This window comes from Mycteria americana, chromosome 7 (assembly GCF_035582795.1).
Source record: "Mycteria americana isolate JAX WOST 10 ecotype Jacksonville Zoo and Gardens chromosome 7, USCA_MyAme_1.0, whole genome shotgun sequence".
NCBI lineage: Eukaryota > Metazoa > Chordata > Aves > Ciconiiformes > Ciconiidae > Mycteria > Mycteria americana.
In genome coordinates this window covers 5,392,022-5,414,302 of record NC_134371.1, presented here as the reverse complement: position 1 = coordinate 5,414,302, position 22,281 = coordinate 5,392,022, and positions in this window count along the sequence as shown.

The window sequence follows — 22,281 nt, the reverse complement described above, 5'->3', positions numbered from 1 at the left end:
CAGTCTCCCAGGAGGGAACAAGGAACAGTCTCTAACTCTGCCTGTAGCGTATGGAGTAAGTGTGATTTGTGTCGCCCAACAGACAGAGCACCATGATTGCCTACAGTGGGGAAACCTCTCAGTGCAACGTGGCTTGGTTATTTGCTCGAAATTCCAGCATTTCTTTCACTGGAAACCATGATGGTGGAGTTGAGGAGGGGAGGAGAGATGGAGCATGTACCTCTGACTCATCCCCTCCAGTTAGAGCTGGGCTATACACACATCCAGAAGCTGGTAAATGCTGTGGGGATTCACAGTTTAGGCGTAGCTTGCCACAGCCCCTTCTGGTTTACTTCTACGAATTGGCTCAAATATTGGAGAGAGATATTCTCCCAGATTATCTGTATTGTTACCTTTCATAGCACTCCTGCTTATGACATTTTATAGCAAAAGTACACAGCCTCTTCAGAATTTATTATATACTTGCCCGTTGCATCCAGTTTTGTGCATAGTGCTCAAAGGCTTCCTGGGGCACTGAGTCAAATCCCTTGCCACTGCTGACACCACATCATATAATCTTATTTATAATTATCTGATTTAGCTTTGGAAGATAAAAGGAGGCAAAACATAATCAGCTTCAAAGCTGAGGAAGAGACTTCAGCCTTAGTTACTCTTTGTTAGTGTCTCTCTTCTATAAACTTGTAGTCAGACTGGTAAGCCAAACACTTACTGGGGAAGGTAGCCCAGAATCACAGTTCTGCCTGATGAATCCTCTGTTTTGTGACAAAACCGGTGGAATAGCGTGTGTCTCGCTTAGGATGGAGCAGCAGGATGAATCGGATTTATAGAATTTTTGATTGCTTGTAGTCAGACCTGACAAACTAGAGAGGAGATGTTAAACAAGTAATCAATTCTGTTCAGAGAAATGCAAACTATTTTATAATAGCAGAAAAGGCAGAGTAGCAAGGGGTAGAACTTATGACCAGACAACAGCCACATGATCCTGGGAGGGCAATCCCTTCCAGTCCCTTAATGGGGCGTCTCACCTAAGTACCGTTTACTTACACGTACGAGGTTTTCACAGATATGTCCAAACATTAGAAAGAGGAACTTACTGGCAGTTTGCTAGAAAAACTCAGTCTTGGAGAAAATTAAGAACTGAACTTGTTCAACACCATGATATGTCCCCTTCTATCCTGTGTAGCCCTGCTTTTATGGATCCAGGTTGTATGAAAAGATACCTCGACTGCATATTTATTTTAAACCCTTGAGTATGTTTTAGTAGAATATCAAGGCTCCAAAGAAGAGTCGAGCTTTGTTCAATACAGTCTTGAAGTCACGTGCTTCTGTGCTTTGCTCGTTCATTGCCTAAGAACATATTCAAAAGTACATTTTATATACCCCAAATGATGCGATTTCTCCAATTGTGCTTCAGAGAGATTGAATAATTTGCAGACTGGCAGCTGCAATTTAGAAATTTACCATGGAATATTTAAAAAAAAAAAATTTAACTTAGTAAGTGTGTGCATACAGCCCTATAATTTGACTTTCACTGTACAAGCTCGGTGAGAGCTTGCCAGAAAGTATCAGCTGTCAGTAAGCATCATTAAAACAATTATAGTCAGGAGCAGAAATGGAGAGTAAAAATGCGGCTTTAAAATGGTCTAGTAAGGATGGTAATGAAAGTTTCATATTGAGTGTAACAGACAAGCGTAACAGAACATCAGTTAAAACTTATGATTACAGATCATTGCCAAATAATCATGAAGAGATGTATTATGTTGACCTTACTGAGATTGTTTTGCCTTTTTTAAACATCATCAAACCCCAATATTACATCTTTCCTGGCTTTTGGCTGAAAGTGTGTACAGATTGCACAGAACAGTACTGACATACGGAACTACTCCTCCCTTCATGATTTATGCTTTTTTTTAATGGGATCAAACCAGCCACAATAAACCGTAGGCGACTTAAAGGAAGCTGAGCAAGCTCAGCATTTCTGAAAATAACAGCTATTTACTTCGGCATTTTTAGAGGTCATCTTGAGGCAAAGGGACCATTTTTGTGTGTGTGTGCTGCTACAGATCAGCAGGCATTCACACCCACAGCAAGCCTGTGAAAAGAGGATTTACATTTGGTCAGTATAAACAAAAAAAAAAAGTGCTGAAAACTCTTGCTTAGCCCTATCTCGGTATTTGCTTTTCTTCTGCTTCCTTGTATATTAATGAGGTTGTACCAGAGAAATATGTAGAAATTCTTTTATATTTAAGAAAAAGACCTATTATTCTTCTCAGTTTTGGAAGCAATTTGTTAGGAGGTATTCAAGTGACTATTTATAACTGCAAGACTTTTGAGAACCTACCTTCCTCCCAGCTAGATACTACCTCCTCTGCTGAGACAGGAATATACACCCCTAGTCCCTTGAAATGTGGGATAAAACATTTTAGCTGAACCATTTAACATGATATCTATTCTGATCTTTTGGCAGAAGCCCACTCACAAAATTCTGTATAGGTGATAGAAAATAAAACATAAAGTTCCAGAATCAATGTGGGATAGATAAGACTTCTCCAATCAGGTGGGTAGTGAGATTTCTATTGGAAAAAGTGACAGAAGGAAGCATTTTTCATCTCAAAACTGCCTGAGTTTAATAAGCACCAGCTGGACCCTAACATTATGTCACAGAAGATTTTTCTGAAGGAGCAAGTGCAATGTTGCTTTTCTTTCTCTTGCTTTGTTTTCCTTACTACTTTGCTGCAAAATTGATGCAAAAGAAATGGCAGTGAATGAGGCAGGATGCAATTCCAAACAATTACAGATCACACAATACATGAAAGTAACAAAATTTTCTGCCTTGATTGTGAGGCCCTTCGGCTGGATATGAATCTCCAATGACACCTCTGGGACCAGCACACTAGATTATGTCAAGCATTAGGGGGAAAAAAATTAGATTCATGATGTCTGTCCAGGCTGAGTCATTTTCTCTCACTTTGCCTGCAGTGAGGAATTGGTGGTTATCATAAATCATAGACCTCAATTCTCATGAGAGAGGAATTAATTTCACTAATGGAAACCCTCTGTGGCAATAGCATTCCTCCATTCTCTCTCTTCTGGGGGGTGTGTGTGTGTGTGTCTCTGATGTCTTTTAAGCAGAGATACTTTACTATATTTTAAGAATCCTATAAAAGAGGATTGGAAAGGAAACTTAAAATGGTAAGGGGGGAAAATCTTGTGTGTGACCAACTTCTAATTTCTGAGGCTGGCCCTCAGTCTAGTTGTTCATACCACGGCTACGGCTTTGCCACTGTTATCAAAACCATGTACAAAATTTCAGAATACTCGAGTCAAAATTAAACATCTAAAACCTCCATCTGGTTCAAGTGTGATTTCTCCCACCTAGCTGGAGTTGCCAGCCTGCAAAGCCAGGCTTAGCAAATCTCCTTGTCTCCCTCTACAGTCAGTGGAGACAAGTGGGTATGTCCAGATACCCACTTACTCAACCCAGCCTCGATGCCTATTATTTTCAGGTGGAGTGAACCACAGTCCACACTGTCTACATGAGGAGCCCACAGGCTTTCCTGAGAGTGGACACAACTTCAAGGCATCTGAAGTTTGATGAGGAGGATCCCACTTTAAGTGCCTAAAGGGTGCTTTGAAATAGCAGGACTTCTGATCACTTCAAAAAAGCTCAGGGAAATCATTCTGTTCCGTGTAGCATCATTGAAATATAGAAAATAGCCACTTCATCGAAATAATTAAACAAACAAACAAACAAATTGTACAAAGCAATTCTTTGCTAGCACCTTGAAATCTAGAGTGCTGCACATGAGCTGAATAGAGGTAGCACGGACTGTGGGGTAAGTGAAAGTACTCATGACTAACCCAATACATTTTATGCTTTTTCCTCAGTGGAAGTCCCAGTGGGGAACTAAGTGGCTGAAATATTTTGTAAACTGGAAGCAATGAGTACAGAACAGCTACTGCATTTTTCAAAACATGATTTATGAGATATCCGGACATATCTTGGAAAATCATGCATTCCTATAGAATCCACTGTTAAAAGTCAGACATTATCAAGATGTCAGTGTCAGTCGTGTGTCCATGAAACGGGTCTGCTTCTCCTCCCACTGACATCTTGGCAAAATTTTCATAGGCAACAAAATGCTGTAAATTTTCTAACTGCAGTGCAAGTATATTTGAGTCCAGCTGAATGAAAAACATTCCTCCTGTGTATTATTTTAGATATTTGGCCGTTAAGACTGTCAGTCAAAAGACTCCTTTCTCCCGATATAACTGGCAGCCTCGATAAACAAACATTTTGGACTCTACAGCACAGGTTCAGCTTTGCCTCATGGAAAACGGCAAATGGAAAGCTCAGTGAAAGAAGAGTAATGATAAAGAAGGTTATAAGCAAACTTTTGCAATTGGGATTTGAAAGGCTTTTGTCCCAGCATTTTGAGCAGTTTTGGGGTCTGGTCTAGCTTCCAGTAGTCTTATCCCCCGCTACTATTCATGAACCAGCAGCCTCGAGCAGGCTTAGCTTTCACTGAACCATGGCTGCTTTCCCTGTAGATCTGAAATGCCTTTGATAAAAGATTTGGGAACAAGTAGTAGGGCTATTTATACTACCTCTTCACATATTCAGAGTCAGAATTCCTATGGTGCTCGCTACATCTTCACATCCCACCAAATCAGAGAACATACATAATGGAAAGGCCCGCGCTCCTGTGCAGTTGATCTCAGTGGAAGTCTGGTCAGATTGCTATTTAACAGCAAAGTGCTCCAAGCTCTTTCAGTCCTGCTACTACGGAAATGAAAAACATGGACCATTCTAAAGGAACCAAATCTAATGGATTTTAAGATCATCTTAAAGAAAAACAAACAAACAAACAAATAAACTAAGAAAAGGACGATAAATCCTCCCACAGTGAAGAGTTCTTATATCTAGGTCAGGGCTGCTGATTTTGCATAGGCTCTAAGAGAGCTGGTTATGGATCTGTCCAAACCACTTGCACAAATAGCTGTTTGCTTGCATGACACAAACACCCAGTTATTTATGTTGTCTCAGTCAATTGCACATGCCAAAGCTGATCAACATAAATGGACTGCAGGGTTAACTTACAAACGTAATTTGTATAGGTATTTAAAAGACGGCAAACTCAGAATTCAGGCTGTGCTATGTTCAAAATGCACACAATTTACTGCTATGTAGCAGCTGTTGCTTGTATGCAAACATTTATTATGGGAACTCTCTGAACTTAGAATAGTAGAGGACTTGGACATAGTGTTTCCATGCTCTATTACCTTTCAATTATTTTTTATAGGAGTTTTATGAGACATTATGCAACATTTTGAAGCAGTTCTTTTGCGCATAATTTAGTGACAAACACACCTGTAAGTTATGGTTACAATGCATTCTTGCTGTTAGCTGTATCATCAATTAACTTGCTTTATGCATCATAAAATTGCCCCCCAAAAAGACATAATTAACATAATTAGGTCTTATCACCATAATTATACATTCCTAGCATATTAACTAACATTCCATGCAGCTCTTCATGGAACTAACTTGCAACCATACAAATTCCACATCTGAAGCAATGTGCCTTTCATATACTTTTACAACAAATTATACATTTTTGTTGAGATACCTTTTGTCTTTCAGTAATCAGCCAATGACACCAAGCAAAAACCCATTTTTCTTCCTGTTTTCACTGCACAACAATCTCCATCAGCAATACAGGTTGGTACGTTTTAAAAAGATACTCAATCCTGTAACACTATCTTTGTTGTCAAAGCATGTCAAGCCAGCTGTGCAATGACTACAGTTACTTCTCTTCTTTCACCCTCCTACCTTTCAGACATGTCTTGCTGTTGCATAAAATCCTCGCATCTCGCATAAGGCTATTTGTCTACAGTCAAAGCTTCTCTTCCCATCTTTGCCCCTGCATAGAGAGGTAGTTCTACATCCTCTGAAGAGAGGTAACCTGCAAGGATCCTGGCAGGGGCTGTATGGATTCACTGTCTCCAAGGAAACACTATCACCTCGCAACGCAGTCACGTTAGGAGGTATGGTTACCGATCTCTTAAGCACATCAAACAAATTCCTGTGCTGATCTAGCTGGTATCAATGAACCGTCTTTCCAGAAGGTGGCTAAAGATAGGTCGGTGATACCTGTAGCAAGATACGTGATCATCCAGATGAATCTCTGGTGTGCACACTCCAGTGACTTCACTTTTCTGAATTGCTTTCACATTTTTGCCCACTTTATCTTTTCTTTGCTTAAAAGATCCCCTGCTTCATTAATGGCTGTTAAATGCCTTATTAATTAATTCAAGAGCTTTGGATGAAAAGGAAACAGATGTTTAAAGAGTCTCATATTTTATGTAACATTCATGGAAGTTCTTCATGAGCATCTCTTCGCTCTGTTGAATGTCTTTGCCTCCTTTGAACATGCTCAGCCATTTTATAAACAATCTTCCAGGCTTTCTTCTTCGAGTTTGCATCTGAGAATGAAAACAAGAGACTCTTCTCTTGGTGGGAACTGACAGGTCAGTTTTGTGTCTATTTTTGTATATTTTTCTTAAAACATTAAAGCTATAGGTTCTGAGAATAAGTCTAGTGAAGCTATTCACTTCAAAATGTGTTTGATATAATGTTCATTTGGTTCACTCAGACAAAGTGTAGACTCTGGCAGTGAGCCATTGATGGAATTGCAGCAGCCCAATATTGTTATGGGCATTGGCTAGTCCCTGCTGAAGTTTACAGATGGCTTTTAAACTCTAACAGTAGTTACGGGAACCAAGTTTCCGTGCTGTGCTGTGTAAGGTTATAATAGAGCAGTCAATCATGCCCTATTGATCTGCATCTCCCACATTACAGGCACAGTTCCTTCTTCACTTGAGTTCCTAGGCTCCATACTGAAAGAAGAGGGGATGAATAGATTAAGATCAATGTGGAAAAAAGTACACAGTAAACCCCTCTGCCCAGGGATATTCAACTGGAAATACCATATAGTCACAAACCTCTATGGTTCAGACTTCCTACCTTTCAATTTCTTCACAGAAAAATTATTCCCTATCCTCCCTTTCCTTCAGATTTCTCTTTTCTCTTCTTCTTGGTCATTATAAAGGCTGATCATTATAAAATCTTTCTGTACAGAAAGGAAGGCATGTGCTTTCCCCAGCAGTGACTGAAGTCTCCAAAACATTCTCTTAGAAATTCTGCTGGCAAACTTCTCTTTGCCAGTAAAGTACAGGAGCACAATGTTTATCAGAAAATTTCAGCTCCTATCCAAAGCTATTTTGTGGTTCCAAATGTTGAATTGTCAGATCATTATCTGAAATTTAACCAAGTAGTCATTCCACACAGGTTTCACTAAAACTTCAGGTGGTACGAACTGAGTTTATTACAGGGTGGGCAGAGGATGGGATATTAAGAGTTTCATCAGGTCACTTGAGCATGTCTTTTCTCTATCTGCTAAGAAAAAAACCACATTTATTTCTAAATTAAAAAAGACTGTAATTTGGGGCCTTTCTACTTACCATTTTTCGTCTATATATAAAATGAAAGGTATTGGTCCACATCACAGCCTAATAGGCTTCAGATCTTCTACAGCAAATGCATTCCTCATAAAGCATATGAAAAATTATCTATGTGCTATTTTGGTGAAATGACATATTTAAGACGGTGTCAGCCTTTCCATTATAAATACTATTTTTCAGATCTTTACAACCTGCCCATAAAAATTTGCTTCTGCCAAGAAACTCAGCAGCACATCCCATCCCTACAAGAAATAGGTTTTCCCACTTTATCCAATTTTGACCAGTAATTTTGTCTTTGAAATGGCTGAGGGGGGCAAATACAGGGTGGGCGTCAGTCTCAACCACGTGTCTCTCCCATCTACATTCGACCGATCGGATGCTTCCCTGCCTGTCCTACAGACACAGCTGCTGCGCTGCTGAAATATGTATGAACTGGGCAGAATACGTCTCATCCTGAGATCTGATTAATGACGGAAACAATTCAAATTATTATGACTGCTGTAGGCCACAAGAGGCCCTATTGTTCTGGGCATCATAGAAAGGCAGTAAAACAGAGTTTGCTCCAGAGAGTTTGTAGTCTAATTGAACAGAGCAGACAGACAAAGAGTAGGAGAAAGGAAATAATATTATCCCTCCCCCTTTTATACAGAAATAACTGAAATGCTCAGACCATGAAATCCTGGTGCTGTGGTAGTCAACAGCAAAAATTCTGTTAATGTGAATAGGCTCAGCATTCATAGCGGATTCACAGAGACTGACTTTGTTAGGATCAGATTAGATGAACAATCTGGCTTTAAAGTCTATGCATTTAAATGGCTGAGTTTTTCTGATCTGACATTATGTTAATCATTGTTAAAGAATACTTAAATGACACTTCTCTATTATAACATTTTTCTGATTCAGAGACACAGCACCTTGTAAAAATCAGTTTGTTGATGTAATTTCATGTTCTTTATGTAAAATTCTTACTTTACTTAGTGTTAGCTTGATACTTATTGGTGATATCAAACCATTAGGTTGATGCCACCAGTAAATTCAGATCTAAAAACTTAACGACATTATAGTGACAGCAGAAAGTTAATTTCTATATTGATCTTACCTGGTTTGACAGTATCCAGGAATCCACAGCATTCATGATGGATGAATCAGTTAGAGAGAGAGAATTTCTTTGAATATTTTATTAGTATAATCTGCATGGATACTCATAGGAAGCACTAGAAAAGGAACACAATATTAAACGCATATATGCTCATCTGTGCCTCAGCAGATAAGCAGGCACACTTGCATAAACTAACTGGTTATTTTGCTGAGTTACCTAGGCAACAAATTTCTTTTTGTCCTGCCCATTCAGGATTCCAGTAAACTATTTGACTCCCACTGGTAGGACTTGGAGAGCATTCACAGGGAAAAGCCAAGTACAGCAGAATAGTCTTGGATAGAAGAAGAGCAGAGCTAGTGAAACATTTCATCAGAGGGTTACCAGACAAAAAGGAATCAACAACTAGCTGCATAAATAATTGAAGTGAAAACTATATATGTCTGGTTTTCTAAGGTGTTAAAACCCCTGAATTCCATGAGTTTTGGAGGGGCTGTAACCAAGCAACAAGTACTGAAACTTGGTCCTCTCTTCTGGAAAAACAATGGGCTTGCAAGTCATAATGACAATATCTGGCACTGGAGATTGAGTCTTTCCATTGATTTTATGGTCTTTGGATCAAGCCATAAAAAGAGATGTTTATGGAATGAAGAATGGCATTTTTATTTGGTTTAGGAGAGACTTATTTCAGTATCAAATCTGACTTTTCTAATAAAATGTAGGTCAACAATTTCTGGATGAAGTAGACTTTTTCTGACACTAAAGAAAGATCATGTATAAGTAATGTTTTGAGATTTTTTTCTCAAAAGTTTCTTTTCAAAAAAATAATGGACATAACTTGCCTTCTCTTGCATTTGGCAACTTATCTGTGGGTGCATGAAAGAGAAAAAATCATATTGCAAGTGAAGTCGGTGGCATGCAGCACTCCTGTTGATTGATGTGCAATAATGATTTAGATCCCATTAGATGTCTCACTGAGATGAGATGTATTTCCCCTTTCACCTTAAAACACAGCTTTTTATATTGAACAAAATTATTGCATCCCTAATCCACAGACGCACATAAGCTTATGCTTAACCTTTTAGCCCTTAAGAGTAATGCCATTGAATTCAACTGGAGCAAAATCAAACTTGTATGTACATACAGAAAAAACCCAAAAGGTATCTGCCAGATATCTGCCAGATTTTTCACAAGAGATTGAACCAAGCATTCTTTTACAGAGGTCATGGTTTAGAGCTCATTGAAATTGATAGGCAAACTGCCATCCATTTTAATGAGCTTTCTGTCAGTCTTAACTTGTCCAAATGCCTTTTCTGTCCAATTCTCAAAATTTGAAGCATCTTATCCAAAGCTGCCAAAACAAAGAAGATCAGACATTTAATGAAGCCACCCACAGATGAAAACTCTGATATGAGGGCAGTCTCCTTTGCCTCCATCCACATCTTTATTATGAATCTCATGTTTCATCTTTTCATATGTTAATTGTTAATAATTCCTGATGGAATACAACATTCATTAAGTGCTTCCTAATTTATTGAACATAAGTTTCATCAGGTAATTTTAATCATATGAAAATCATTCTAAATTCATTTTGATAAACAATTTCCTGTTGCAGTCTTGAAAGCTTCCTTTTACACTGTGTCATTTGAAGCAGTATCTCTGGTTATTCTCCTGTCTAACTTTCATCACTGCAGATGCCACTATATTTCCATAAATTGTTGTATTTATTTATGTAACTGCTGCCAACTGCTAAAGAGTTATGTTTCCTTTTTTGTGGAGGACTGATTACCTGAATTATATTGAAAAAATTGTTTTACTTCATCCATCAAAACCCTGCCTTCCTGAAACTCAGATCTTGCAAATATGGGAATACTTAGGAGTCACTAGAGCACTCCTTTATTAAACTGGCTTTACAAAGTTGTCATATGTTAGATATTTAAGATAAATAGGTATAATCTCTTTAAGTACAGAATGGGAAAAGTACTCATAACACATTTGACTCATTCGGTCTGCCATTACCAATACCAGCAGTTCTCAAATTTTTTATACTGGACAGCCTTTCCTTTTGTCTGAAATACTTTGCACCTTTCCTTCCCTTTCTCCCTTTCTTCCTGTCTCACATGTATATCTGTTTCTTTCATATACTGAAATATGTGTAGTTGTGTGCATACACACACAATATACGAAACTCCACCTGCACAGCAAGCCCATTTTACATGCATATTTACAAATATGTGTATGTGTACATGTATATGTATTCGTGTCTGTATGTGTGTCTACGTGTGTGTGCACATTTACGCACAAGTGCATATACATATGTAACTAATGTGCAAAGACAGGCAGGGGAACAGAGTGTAAGTATCCTTACACAGATGAAAATTTCATGGAAGACCACTGAATTTCAGTACAAAATGTGTTTAAAACATATCTACGCTCTTTCAAAGATCTATCCATTCTTGCTTATTTTGTTTCAATGAAACAATATGTTTTACTGAACTACATTTCTGGTTGATGTTACTCCATTGCTGGGCCAAGATGGTAAAAACTACCCAGCTCTACATATGCTAAGAAAGGAGTGAAAGAACAGGAAAGCACGCAAAAGCAATACAGTTGAATGACAAACATAATTCGGTTGTTTAAAATTCAGAGACACCTGCCCCCATTGCAACCAAAGAAGGAACTGAGAACTACGAACGTGTATTTACAGGCAGAACTTGTTCCTGACATGTCTGATTTTTTTATCCCTATTCTTTCCCCGAGTCTTATTGCCAAAAAAATGTACTTCAAATGAATGTCTTGTTATTCACTGTCTGCAAGGATAATAAAGATGTTCTCTAGCTGAAAACAGAAAGCAGGGCCTCCTATGATTATGGGGAAAAGAAGAGACAAGCATTATAAGGAGAACCATCTATTTTTATTAAAGGTGTTTGTTCATGCAGCTTTGTCAGGAAATCCAAATAATTTGCTCCCACTTGCTTTCAGTTTGAAAAAATGGCAGCCTTGTGTTACAAGAAAGGAGAAACAGCCTCGTTTCTCTCCAGTGCTTCTTTTATAGGAAGGAGACAGACGCACTGTAGCTGTCCACAACTCCCACATTTAAAGCTAGAAACTGGCATGTCCTGCCAAAAGAAATTAAATGTAATGAAAATGTGTTTCTGGTCAAAGTCAGAGACTGCATTTGCTGTATCACAGTATATGCGTCCTGAGGGCTACACGACGTTCTCTTCTCAGCAGTACCGGGGGTATTTAAGCATTCTTGGGACTGATTTTCCACTGCTTTGACCCTCAGCTAAGTATTTGTACCTGCTGCTACGCAGGTGTGAGTGCTGGCCTCACCAAATGGGGAATTTCTGAGTAACAAGCATTTTGCATTCACAAGGCACAGATGTAAATATCTATTTTAAATCAGGTCTACTGACTTAGTAGAGAAGGCATTCTTGACTCATATATATTCAAAAGACCTTAAAGTATCTCCAGCTGGATGATGCACCCTCCCCTTACTCTACACAACACCGTCTTTCCACCCAAGTTCTGGTACTGCAGGACACCAAATCTGTTGGTGGGACTTCCCAGAGCATGTGTTTGTAATCACCGATAAGGGGAGCGCACCATCAGTATGCATTAGTCTTTCCTGCCAACTGATTAGTTTCAATCAGGGTCCAGTAAAGGCAATCCACTGGCTTGAAACAGAATGACTTCATCCAGTGCCTCTCTCTGCTTTAGCTGTTTTCATCCAAAATCCCCTCTGAAGACAAATCTAGATTTTTTTTCATAGGTTTGTTCCCCCCCCCCCCCCGCCTTACATTTTGCTTTAACAGAGATGAGGTGATATAAGCAGCAGCTTTTCTTTAAGAAAAAAAAAAATTAAAAACCATACTATTCAGATCCATCCTGATCTTTGGACTTTAAAGAGGCAAAGTCCACTGCTGGCCTAAAGGGGGGTTATGAAGGTGCTGTTGAACTACTTTATGTCACTATATTCTCCAGTCACAGACCTGCCAGGCCACTGAACTAGTCTCAAACATAAACTAAACCCAGCTTTCAGCTGCTCCACTTTGTCTTGCTCTGCCAGCTCCATGCTGTATTCCAGCAGTTGGGAAAGATGAATTTTCTTTTCTCCTTGACTCGCGCTGGGGGAAGAAGGGGGCCCTGTCTTCGGCAGGGAATGTTATGTGCTGTTGTTGCTTCTTCGGGCAAACAAATCTTATTTAAAAACTAAGTGACCAGATGTAATTCTCTTGATTAAGGTAGTTTAATATTTCTACTGATACTTGTACTTTAATGTGTTCTTTCAGACCTCATAGTTTTTGCAGTTGAATTGTAAAAGATCAGCAGCTGAGCTTCAGTAGTATTCCTCCTCATTTTGCATGCTGCCTTTGCTGTTTTGTAGAGCTACTGAATACAAAATGAAGCTGCAAGACTGTGTTTGCTCTATAGCTAGCAAGGCATGAAGTACTTCTTTCTACAGCTGTGGAGTACATCCAGAATACTCATAGCAGTGTCGCAGGAGATGCGATTCAATGTGTGACATTTAGCGTGCTATTGTGTGACACCAGATGATTAATGCTCACAGCAAAACACAGGCTGGTTTAAATAAACAAAATTAAATGTATTTTTGATTATAGAAATCATGTGTTACATCTCTGAAGGGAACATCAGCTGCGGCTCCCAAATGCTTCGTATTTGTTGGCTTGTTTTTAAATGCTTTGATTGTTCACTGGATTTTCCTACCACATAAATCCATTGACGCTTTGGCCTGAGAAGGTGAGTCAGTGATTTGAACAGTAGCTTGGGACACAGTGGGTAGCTGCACATCAGTCTCCATCTTGTTTTATGATCAGCAATTTACAGCATCATGCTGTTCCCATTTCCAGCCTTAGAAGACATCACAAGGGTTTAAAAGGGCGGGGACCTTAACCCAGTGCCAAACTAGCAAGATTCTTCCTTCCCTGCCCCAAGGTCATTAGACCAACTGTACTTGTTGGTCTCTCAGCATGAGGGTTAACTTTCTCTGTTCCAGCAATGTTATTTTCTGTAGAATGAGTCACTTGGGCTACACTCAAAAGGGTGGATCAGAGACCAGTTCTGAGTCCAGTGTGTGCCCTGGCCGTGCTCCAGCTGCATATTGAACAAAACCGTATGATTCAAACCACCATCCCTCTGCATCTTCCCCTCCATGGGAAGGAAAAATGCAGGCATGCAAACCACTAGACCATATCACCTGCTAGTCAGGTCCTCTCTTGGGTCATCACAGGCACAGGAGTCGAGGGGAAGCCAGAAGGAGTACCAGCATCGCAGCAGAGGCAGAGCCACCATCTCTCTTCAGATCTCAGCTGACTGCTTGTCAGCTGAGCAGGTAAAATAGCACGTTCCTACACAATAGCCTTGCCCCATGTGAAGCAAAATTTTAACTTGCAAGGTTCTAGGTAAGTTCTGAGATGGGGGACAGGAGCAAAGACTGTGATTTTATACTCCTCTACCAACTGCGTTGGGGAAAACTGAGTCCTAACTGCTGTGTCTGTGCAGGTTTAGAGTGTTACAGCAGCGTAAGTCACCAGCAGCATTATTGCCATACTTACAATGGTGTGACACACAAAAGAACACCACTATCATACATCCCCTTTAGTTTATTAGGAGACTGTGTCTTCCATATGTCTGTGCTGAATGTGACCACACCTGCAAAATGAATAATCTGCAAGCTCCATTTAAAAAAAATGCTTTGTACAGAAAATGTAAAAAAATAAGCAGGGCTTTACAGCATGAGAGATGTAAGCGTAAAACATGTTTTCCACTTGAAAACCTTTGTTTATGGAGTCGTCAGGATCCATTTTCTGTGGAAACAGCAAAGACTTTGATCTGCCTTTTTCTTGAATACTCTTCAGATTATCATGCTTACAACGAAGGGTGGAAAATGGGCTGCCAGATGGTTAATGGCCCTTCTGAAAAATAGCCTTCTATGTTGCTTTTTGGAAGTCACTTGTCATGGAACTACCATAATATAATCTCTGCACTCTTGTCATTCATGGAAGGAAGCATATTTTAAGCAGGTGTTATCAAGGCTAAGAGAGCCTGAATTAACTTGTCTTAAAGATACTTCTTAGTGCACTGCCAATAAATCTCCTAACAAGTTGCTGTATCTAGAAAATACACACAAAGTAACACAGAGGCAGCATATAAGGGAGTGAGTTATGCCAGCTCCTCAAATAGGGGTCGTGGCTCCTCTTCAGGGCCCTCTGTGTTGACAGTGGCTGGGTGGCTGGTGAGCTTTGCCACTGCCCATCGTGTTAAACACTGATATCCTTTTATTTCCTCAGGATTCTCTGCCTTCATCTGTCTACTTATATTTACCTTGTGAATTCTCTGTGCCATGATTGTAGGCAGAGAAATATGCTGCCAACAGTCTCAAGAGGCCTGAATTCATCTCATTTAACTTCAGGAACCTAAAGACAGGAACCTAGCCAAGCTAGGCTCCCTAAACAGTTACTGAGAAAGGGAGCAGGGCAAGCAACCTTTTTATTCCGTTACAGGCATCCTGCACCAAGGAAAAGTCCTCCAGCCTCTAAACCAAGAGGCACAGATTGGTTTGATTATTTTGTACTGCATTATCTTATGGTTTCATGCAAAGATACTTAGGTTAGGTTTTGCTGACTTACTATATCATAATAGTAAAATAGCAACAGTATTTGTGATTCTCATAGTATGTCCACATTTAACTGGAGTGCATGCACACGTGTACGCACACAAAATACACCTTTATAAATTCTACATCTTAGAATAGAATAGAACAGACCAGACTATTTCAGCTGGAAGGGACCTACAACGATCATCTAGTCCAACTGCCTGACCAATTCAGGGCTGACCAAGTTAAAGCATGTTAAGGGCATTGTCCAAATGCCTCTTAAACACTGACAGGCTTGGGGCATCGACCACCTCTCTAGGAAGCCTGTTCCAGTGTTTGACCACCCTCTTGGTAAAGAAATGCTACTTAATGTCCAGTCTAAACCTCCCCTGGCGCAGCTTTGAACCATTCCCACGCGTCCTATCACTGGATACCAAGGAGAAGAGATCAGCACCTCCTTCTCCACTTCCCCTCCTCAGGAAGCTGTAGAGAGCAATGAGGTCACCCCTCAGCCTCCTTTTCTCCAAACTAGACAAGCCTAAAGTCCTTAGCCACTCCTCATAGGACATGCCTTCCAGCCCTTTTAAGCTTTGTTGCCCTCCTCTGGACGCATTCCAGGACCTTCACAGCTTTCTTAAATGGTGGGGCCCAGAACCGCACACAGTACTCAAGGTGAGACCGCACCAATGCTGAATACAGCGGGATAATCCCCTCTTTTGACCAGCTGGTTATGCTGTGTCGGATGCACCCCAGGATGCGGTTTGCCCTCTTGGCTGCCAGGGCACACTGCTGACTCATATTGACCCTGCTGTTGACCTGCAGATCCCTTTCTCCAGGGCTGGTCTCCAGCCAGTCCTCTCCCAATTTATACTTGTGCCTGGCATTACTGCATCCCAGGTGCAGAATCCAGCATTTTGACTTGTTAAATTTCATCCCATTAATCATAGCCCAATGCTCCAATCTATCCAGATGCCTCTGCAAGGCCTCTTGTCCCTCAAGAGTGTCAACAGCACCTCCAAGTTTGGTAACATCAGCAAACTTGCTAATGGTGCATTCAACTCCTGCATCCAAATAATTGATAAATATATTGAACAGGACTGGCCCTAGAATTGAGCCCTGAGGAGCACCGCTGGTGACGGTCACCACTCAGATGTAGCCCCATTCACTACAACCCTTTGAGCCCTGCACCCTTACAGCCAGTTCTTCACCCAGGGCACCATGAACCCGTTCATCCCACTTGGACAATTGTCCAGAAGGATGCTGTGAGGGACATCTTGCATGCTTATAGTCTTGACTGTTTTTTTTTTTTTTGTAGAAACACTGTGATTGGAAGTCCATTTCATATTTTCATGTAAGTGGCCTGAAGTAATTTTTGCAAATTGGGCAAAAATTGAGTTCTTACTAATCATACAAAATCATAGGTATGTCAGTTCCCACCTGGTTCTTTGTACTCATGCTTCAGGGCATAGCCTGAGAGAAATCTGCACATGGTCTTAAACTGACTGAAACTAACGGCAATCTTTTTCTTTTTATGGACCACAAAGGGATGTGGAACAGGCTCCAGCTGACTCTGATTAAGTTTAGCTTTTTCTGATGATGCTCTTTGCTATGGGTGTTTTGGACACTACGTGATTGTTTGCTTGATTTAAACATTTAAGGTTATGGAACTAGACATTCCCTAATTTCTGCTCAGAGGTAACCGCACTTTCTCCCTTAAGATGGCTTACGCCTACCTTGTTGTACTGATCATAGCGAAGAGGAAGAAATGGTAACATCCTCGGCTTTTATAAGAGCTCAATACAAGGCAAGCTATTTTAGTCATGGTTCCAAGCTCTCTGTCCCACATGTGTCATGATTCAAAAGGTCAGTAATCAAGAGATCACCTCCTCACTTTGTTCCATAGATGCATACACATTAAACTTGGAACGACACTGGAAAATAAATGAATTAAAAGTATTCAAGGTTAGCCTCTTCAACTTGCACCCTATGTTACTATAGCAGTAAGACTAGCACTGAAATATTGTGACAATTCGGAAATAATTTCTGTTCAAAAAATCTGAAGTCAACTTATAAACTTAGCACATTGTCTCCAGGTCTCTTTTTGTTTAGACCAAGGAGAAAATTCTGTAGAGGAAAAATCAATGGAAACACATATGTAAAACAGGCAGGAGCAACATTAGAATTGGCCTCTTTTACCTCTCTGTGGGTTTCACCGAGGGCTTTAACAGCAGCTCAGCTGAAGAAGACATATCCTGGGTTCAGAGTTGGCAGGAGAGTTTTACAGACTACACAGTGGTAATTCCAAGCTGCAGCCTGACCCAAAGAGAACATTTCCCAGGAGAACTGATGGATTTTAAGACCAGTATTTCTCTTGTAATAAACTTGTGAAATTTTATTAATTTCTGTGTCAAACTATGCCAGCTTTCTGGCTGTTACCTTTAGAAATATGCCATTTGCAAAGTATATTGACAACGACAAAAGCCTCAAATAAATAGGCATTTTGTATCAGACTGTTGGTTACTGGTGAGATTTGGCATTGTCCAGACCATGACCCTTACAGGTCTCAGGGCAAGATGGACTTCTTGATGTCTTTTATTTCTTAGCATGTTTTGACATATTTCTTTCATTCTGTTCAGGCAATGCTATCATACAGTTACCGCTTGTAAGCATTCCAGCACTGCAAGCTGCTTGGTTTTAAAACATGATTCTTAACAAATACATGTAAATAGAGTAAAAATGTTAAACTATGATTGGGTCTAAACTCTTTTGGTAGCATCAGAATACTTGAATTGAAGGAATGGTTGAAGGCCATCTAAACAAATTGTTCTTAAAGAAAAAACAGGATTTTTCCATGACCAATTCCAACCCCTTAATGAGAGCACAAAGACATTATTTTAGACACAATCCAGATTTCCTCTGTAAGTTTTTCTTCTTCCTTACTTAAAAGCACTTCTGCACAAATACGGAATCATTTTTCTGTAGGAATTCTTCCCTCAGTTTGTCCAAAAGATGACTCTTCCATAGGGAAGATACGTGTTTATGAGAGCTAGATAGCAAAACAACTTGTTATCAGTAAAGCACGGGTCATATCTAAAACCATTCATATTGTGGTTCAGTGTGGCTGAAAAGATAAAAACTCAGGCAACGGGCTAAATTCCCCAGCTGCAGGAACATTTTCAATCTTTTTCCTCAGCCAGGTCCTAGTATACCTAGAATTTTACTGCCACTATCTGCCAGATTAGTTTCCAGAACACAATGTTGCAAACACATCATTAAGAAAAAAACCTTTCAGGCTATTTGATCACAGTCGAAAGCGGAGAGTGCCAGCAAGGCTTTTGCATACCATGCTTTTTAGGAACAGCTGCCAACGTTTTGAGCTTTGCTGTGCTTGGCAGAGGCTGCATTTGTAAGGTGTTTTGAAAAAGTCTGAACCATTTCTAAAATAGCAAGTGGAGCTGAGACTCGCCTATTGTCTGGATAATACATTTATCTTCACCACCTTTCTCCGTTTACCTGCCTGCCAGAGTGACTGTGAATGTCCAATATCCTTCATTAGCCTTACAGCCTTGACTACTGCACTATGCTATATAAACTGCAGTTTAAACTGCATTTTATTACATGACTTTTGTCTTTTTATTCAGTTTGCCTAATACCTAGAGAAATTGGTGCATGACTCAGGCTTCTAATTACTGCTGTGAAATGAAAAACATTCATGTGGATGTTGCTGTAAGAGCAGTCCTATATAAAGAGAATGTCACTTGAGAAGCCCTGGTCACTGGAGGCAACAGATATGTACTGTTGTTCATGAGTTTTACAGTACCAAGTATGTTTGTGTATTGCGAATGGTTTCTCGTGTAACTTTGTTTTATAGCTCTTAACCAATGCCAGCTGGAAGCCAAAGACAAGCTACTGAACCAATTAACAAAGGTCCTCAGTAAGCAAGCAGAGTCTTCATTCTGTCTGGACCGCTGTAACTACTGCAGCTTGATGCAAAATCCTTGGGGACTGCAGTTTTACAAGCTAAATTAATCTACAATTTCTCATCAACTGTGTCAGTAGATGCAAAGTAGCTCACAGGGGAAGTGAACTCACTTCTTGCTGGTATTATCTGAGTTCCTAAGGTACCGTTTTCCTCCTCCCTGGCCCTGGGTTTTGGGGGTAAATCATCCATCTCTTTTTAATCCATATATTTCCATTTTCCACTGTAGGGACAAAAGCAAAGATTGCCCATTAAAAGGGACAGAAACAACTCAAGAATTAGCTTGTAAACACTGCTTTTGGAGTATGCCTTGTTGTCTTTTGCAGAAAATCCTCATAGGAAAAATACTGCCTCCTCCCCAGGAAGAGAATAGAACACCTGACAGTGGTGTAACCTCACTGTACAAGGGGAGAACACGCTGGAAATCTGCTCACGCAGAAATCCTAGTGACTGTATGTAAGGCAGCAACAGAAGGGGGAAATAAAAGAGGTAAGCAAAAGAGAACAACAACAGAATAACAGGTCCAGCATATCAATGGCTTCAACCCTAGTTATTTCTCTCTTGTAGTCAAGAAAATGTGTCTCCTATTGTAGTACTGACACTCTGAAGTAACCACAGTACAGCTCTACTGCTGTTCATGGACACGGGTTGGGAAAAAAAAAAAAAAAATCAAACTTGTGCTTTTATTTCACCCCACACTAAGTACACAAGACAATCACGCAGGCTATGAATCAGACAAAAATTTCCCTATGAGCAATGAACTTAATCCAGCAATCTGTTACCAAGAATCAGAGAAGTCTGCAACACAAAGCGGGGGTGGTGGTGGGGTGGTGGTGTTTGTTTCCAGCCCCCCGCCCCGATTATTAACCTCAGGCACCTGGGTCTAATTTTACTCTCAAACTCAAGCAACTCTCATTGATTTTATGAAGACCTACATATAGTTAAGTCCCATTCAGGATATTCAGCTTTCCAACACTCCCATAGGATTACTGTCAATGAGAAAGTACTTCTCAGCTTCTTAGGATAGAGTGACATCTTGTGGTTTCTTCTTTTATCCATCATTGAAAAATAAAAATTAGCCACAAAAGCTTTGACTATTTTTTTGTTTGTTTGTTTCTGGTATAACACTAAGATCTTATTTCTTTGAGTAAGATCATGTCCTTGATTCACAGAAACTGATTGTTTTGGGTTTTTTTTTTTTTAAGTCAGTCTAGCTCCCATTAAGTACAAGTGTTATTGTCCTAAACAACAGTTTACTTCGCCATCATCAAGGCTTTTGAAGGATAATGAAAATGAGTGCTTGAAACAGCAACAAAAACATTCTAATTCATACAAGATGACAAATTTTTTGTTTGAACATAGTACTAATCTGGAAAAATTGTTTGCTGCTCATGGTCATGTAAAAGTGGGATCTTCTTAGTTAACTAAGTCAGTCGCCAGTGGTGACACCACTACTAAAAGGATTTGTAGGGAAAGTACTCTTTCCAGTTGCAGCTCTGAAAAGCATTTCCACCTGGACTCCAGTAGGTGCATGCAAGAAAGACAGAATTAGGGATGACAGCATTAGGGAACTGCATCTCATGCTTAAACTCCATCTGCATCACAGGAGGATCTCAGTAGACACTGTCACAACATGGGTCACTTACACAGCACAACTATAGAAGTTTCAGTAATTTATTTTCTGATATAGCCTCCAACACAAAATACAATTTTTATTTTTTTTTAAGACTATACACCTAAACTCACATACGAGCCACTATTGACAAATTCCCCTTACCAAAGAAAATGCAAAGACAAAATTATTTTGCTAGTTTTGTCTCAAAAAAGCAATAGCATCTTTGAAAAGAACATTATACAAAATCTAGATTAAAAACCACAATGGAATAGTATTCATATACCTCAATAAATTGGTAACAATACTTAAGATATTATCACTACTGAAAAACAGTATTGTTTGAGAGCTGTTCTTGTGGTCTACAACTAACATCTTTGCATAACTTGGTAATAAATCAATTCATGTTGTTGAAAACCAGATAGTTCTCAATTTTCAAGAAACATGAAATGGCTATTTTGCATCTGTAAGGACTAGGAGAGTATCAAGTGAAATAACTAGTGTTTGCACTTCTCTTTCTGCTGGTTTTCCTATACGCCCATTGAGGCAATTCTCAGAATCAGATTTGGAGTATGTGATTCTACATCATTCCACTTAGTACCTATGCTCAGTCTAACTGCTAGGGAAGTTTGTGCACTTGCCTGATATCCTCTATAAATACTTCTGAGTGGCAGCTGTCCTTCCATAATTCCATAGTTTTAGTTCAAATCTATCTTCAGGCCTTTGGTAAGAAGCATCTATGCTGGAAGGAACTAATGCAAAGAAAACACAAAATTGGTCAGGAAGAACTTTTGATGGACTGAAAAACAAACATGACGGAGGGTTGTCATCTGTTTTCACATGTCTTTCCAAATCAGAGTGAACACCTCAAAAATTAGCCTGAAAAAATATAATAGCTTAAAAATCAGGCTCACGTAAGGTTAAAACCACAAGAGATCCTTAGTATATGGGTCACTTTTACAGACATTAGGTGATGTTCATAGAATCATTTAAACATGAAGAACCAGCCCTTGTATAACTCCGTGTTGAAGGAGCTGGTTTCACCTGCAGTGAGGCTAGTTCTGTATCTTGTTAAAATTAGCCCCTGCTCCTTCTGAGCAGCACTACCTTTTTTCCTGTCCCAAGCATAACATTTTTAGCTATACAGAACTAAAATTACAATTTTGTCTAAATTTGAATACAAAAAGTGTCTCACCAAGTCCAGACTATAATACATTAAGGATAATAAGCAACAGCAATACACCAAGGAGCTCCATTTTCCTTCTGTGCAACAGAACTAAACAATTCAAGGAGGCAGGGCTAGAAATGTGTTCAAATGCTCTTTCTCTGAGGGAGCATAACCAGCCTCCATGGAGAACATCCATCATTTCACAGTTTGGCCTGCATGATTTGCACCAGCAGTATAAAAAAAAAAAAAGTGAACTATGTGTCAAATTTTGGAAGTTCTCCTT